Source organism: Asterias amurensis, chromosome 18 (genome assembly GCF_032118995.1).
Source record: "Asterias amurensis chromosome 18, ASM3211899v1".
Lineage (NCBI taxonomy): Eukaryota > Metazoa > Echinodermata > Asteroidea > Forcipulatida > Asteriidae > Asterias > Asterias amurensis.
This window is the reverse complement of record NC_092665.1, coordinates 6,665,398-6,670,061: the sequence shown is the minus strand read 5'-3', so window position 1 is coordinate 6,670,061 and position 4,664 is coordinate 6,665,398.

Below are 4,664 nucleotides of genomic sequence, written 5' to 3'. Positions count from 1 at the left end.
ATTATGCATACTCCTCAGGGAGTCTTTCAATTACGCAACAGTATGGTATTGTTACGATGTTGCCTAAGGGGGACAAGCCACGCCAATTTCTTAAAAATTGGAGACCTATTTCACTTTTGAATACCTCATATAAACTAGCCTCTTCTTGCATTTCTGATAGACTTAAAAAAGCTCTTCCTTTCATTATTCATGAAGAACAAAAGGGTTTTCTTAGTGGCCGGTATATTGGAGAAAAACATTAGGCTGATGTACGACCTGCTTAATTTTACAGAAAACAATAATATTCCCGGTATGTTTTTGTTAATTGATTTTGAAAAAACCTATGATTCAGTTTCACACAGTTTCATTTTGAAGGTTCTTGAACAATTTAATTTTGGCCCTTCCATTCAGAAATGGTTCAGTGTTTTTTATAGCGGGGCGAAAGCTTCCGTTTTTGTGAATGGTTTTCTTTCCGAATCTTTTAAGATTGAAAGAGGTTGTAGACAGGGTGACGGTTTGAGCCCCTACCTATTCCTTTTATGTGCAGAAGTGTTCGGAATGTTGATCCGAAAAGACAAAGTGCTTAAAGGCATAATGGCTAGCGGTTGTGAATTCAGACTTTCCCAGTATGCTGATGATACAGTTCTTTTTTTAGACGGCTCAGAAGGCTCCTTTGAAAAGTCCTTTGAAATACTTGCGGCCTTTGCTAGAATGTCTGGCTTAAAAGTCAACATTGACAAAACTAATGCGGTTTGGATTGGTAGCAACAAAGGGCGTAAGAAAGGGATTTGTGAGCACATCAAAGTCAACTGGGTTTTGGCTGAAAACTCTTTCAGAGCCCTTGGTATAGACTTTAACACTAATCTTGCTAGTATGGTGAATTTGAACTACACCAAGGTCATTTCTGCTATTAAAAGTTTAATCGAGCAGTGGTCTAAACGTAACCTAACGGTGCTGGGGAGAGTTACTGTAACAAAGTCGCTCCTTTTATCTAAGCTTACTTTTCTTATTTTAACTCTTCCCAACCCGCCTAGCAATGTTATCAAAGAATTAGACTGTATGTTCTATAACTTTATATGGAAAGGGAATGACCGTGTGTCCAGGAACCAGATGATTCAAGGCTATAGTCATGGAGGAGTTAAAATGATTGACATGCATTCGTATATAAAAGGCCTTAAGGTCACCTGGATCCGCAGATTTCTAAGTTCAAATAACTTGGGTTGGGTCACTCTTTTTTTGAAGATTTCGAACATTCATGATCCTCTAGCACTCGAGGGAGGCCACCAGGCATTGCTGATCTATTTAAAAGGGGCCGCAAATCAAAACCATTTTTGGATTGATGTTCTTAATGCTTGATGCAGCTTTGTTAAGTGTCATGTACCTGCCAGTCAAATTGACGCTTTGAAAAATGTGTTGTGGCATAATCAGAATATTATGGTCGGTAACAAAAACATTAACTATAAACACTGGGCCAAAAAGGGTGTGAACTTCGTGTGTGACATTTTTGACACGCAAGGTGTGGCTCTTTCTCTTGTGGCATTTCAAAGGAAATTCAGGGTCAGAAAATTTTTTTTAGAGTACGGGGGCGTGGTCAATGCAATCAAACATTCCTTCCGTAATGTACTGAATGGAGAAACCACAGAAATTGCTCGCCCTTTTTTACCATTTAATTTTGAGACTTTGTTGATGGATATAAAGGGCTCCACCCGTCTGTACAGTGTTTTCACCTCCAGCAAAAAAGTTGTGTACAAGTTTATTGTTAAATGGGAAGAAAAAATTGGCGTGATTTTTCCGATTCCACATTTTCTGTGGTTTACCCTTTAACTGTACATGTGACACCAAGTTACGTTGGTTCCAGTTTAGATTGGTGCATAGAATTCTGGGTGTAAATTCCTTTCTTTCTAAAATTGGTCGGAAGAATTTTAATCTGTGTACTTTTTGTAAAAGGGAAGAAGAGACACTAGTCCACTTGTTTTGTAATTGCAAGGTGTCTCTGTATTTTTGGCGTCAGATAAAACACTGGTTGACTAATACACTGAACATTGACATTAATTTTGACAACACGACTAAGCTGTTTGGTGTCCTTAATAGAAAATGGTCTGCTCTCAATTTAATTCTCATTCTTTGCCGTTTTCATATTTATCGGATGAAGATGAACGACAGAAAGCCTTCATTTGTTCTTATCAAAAAGGAAATAAATCACTATTTTGTAATGGAAAAAATGATCTTTGTTAAGAATAACAACTTAGATAAGTTCAATACCAAATGGGAGCCTTTTGTTTTGCTATGTACCAACTAAATGCCTTGCATAATCATCAAACTTCCTGTTTTTGCCATTTGCCATTTCTCTCTTAGTATCGTTCTATAAGTAGTTGGTTTTACCAGTAGTTTGTGTAGCTTTGTACATTGAAGAAACTTGAATAAATTTCCCCCTCCAGGGAAAAAAAAAAAAAAAAAAAAAAAAAAAAAAATATATATATATATATTTCTGTCCCTTAGAGATAGTTTCCTCCTTTTACAGTAAACGGTGACCATGGTCGTTTCTTAATTCTGAAAGCACCCTCTTTTGATTCAATCTGCTTTAGACCGTATTGGTATCAGAATATCCGAGGAACACTCAATAGCACTCCGGCTCTTCGCTAACTGCGGCCCCTACCAGCCTGGGGAAGGCAAGAGGGGCCAGGTCTTTTCGTTTGTTTGCAGTTTTTCGGAAGCAAAAAGAAAACAACATTGTTGGTCGCCAGTCAAATAAGACGAGTTGTGTTCCTCCGACAACGGGGCCTACAATCCCGGCCGAAACGCTCGGGCCACCCATTCCTACGTTATATAAAATCATTCCCTGTCCACTTCCCACTGACAATAAACATGGTATTCCCTGCCTTCGTCCCCCACCCCTCTCAATGTTGAATGTAACGCAGAAGGCCGGCAGTCGGAACCAACATTGAAAGGGGGCAGGGGCCCAAAGAGATATGGCCGGGATCGTAGTCTGGGTATCAACACCGCACACTGTACGTTTGTATGAAATAATATAAGCAAAAGAGGGCGCTTTTTAATTCTCATCCCCTTGTTTCAAAGACGATGGTGTTTGCGAGAAAACCAACGTTTGGATATGTACACACCTCACATTGCATATTTTTGATAAATATATACATAGAGGGCGTGTTTTAAATATATTCCTAATTAGGATGTCCTTAGGGAAAATAACACCACAGAGCCACAGCGCCCTCTACGTATATTTCCTTACAGTTTGCCGTCTACATAGATTGCAGACTGGGTTTCTTGTCTTTATCCAGACCCAGAGATTTTATTGGATACAATAGTATCATTCGATAAATGCAGTGACCGAATGCTACCGTATCTGGGTTTGTTTTGATTTGTCTGAGGTAACCTCAGTCGACCAATCAAAACACAGATATGGAAAGCTTACTTTCGGCAACCCGCATGCTATGTGTCCACGTGTGTGGTGTATGTATACTAAACATACAATGCGCATGAACTTGCATGTAGTGTTGGTGTAGAGTTTGACCGCATATCTTTATGTAAAATGAGTGTAGGTCAAGGGTGAAAATACACGCAGGTTTGGAGGCCGGTCTCTGGTGTTATTCACGAGCCTCGAAGTGTGACGTCAGATGTTCAGGCTACTGTGGGTGCGTTCGATTATTTTTTTTTTCCAGGACGAACGTGGGCAGATAATAACCCCCACGTTCGTCCTGGAAAAATCGCCTATTTTTTTTTCCCGGGACGAACGTGTGGAGATTCTTACCCACGTTCAACCTGGAAGAAAATACGCATCATCAAATGACCCTTCTCGTGGTGAGGTAATTATCTACTCACGTTCGTCGTCCTGGAAGAATAAAATAAAATATACGCCACTTGGATGAGCACACCGGGGTCGACCCATTACAGGGAAGCTAATCGAACGCATCCATAGATTGTTGGTTGTGTACAGAGAGAGGTGACCGGGGTTTATTTGTTCAGGGTTTAGGTCCAATGAGCATGCGCATAGGTCTGTCAATCCATGTGCTTTTGAATGAGGCACTGGGACCGACACTGCTCGACCCCACCGGTCTCATCTAGCATCACTGGGAAGGGCTGATGAGCTTGTACAACTTATATCATTCATGAGGGTCACTACTGGTCTATAAAAAGAGAGCAAGTTGAATTCGAGATTATTAGACTATAAGGAAATTATGCTGAACTTTACTTAGCCTTGCTCAAGGCAGTCGAATTAGTCACTCCGAAAAAAGACCGCCGCTGTATAAAAACCCACCCGTATTCACTGTGCGTAAAACCCACCCGTATTCACTGTGCGTAACATCGCACGACACGATGCCCCCGTACACTATCCGCATGCGGAGGCCGTAAGGCCGACAGCCTTGTAGGGTCTGTGTTGAAGCCACTTACCTCATTACTATAATAAGCAAACAGTTCCCACGGTCAGCTCATTACCATAATGCCCGCGAAAGACGAGACATGTTTACATCACACACGAGCATGATAGGGTCCAAAGGTCGTGATAAGGGAAGTGCGTGATTGGACGTCAAAATGAATAATTCATTTGCCTCACATCCTGTGTTGTCTGATAGGTCTGACGAAAGATATACATATTCATGGGCTGCATACTAGCATATCCGAGAGCCCCCAATTTTTTCCACTAGTGGAATTTGTTCAATACAACACATTAA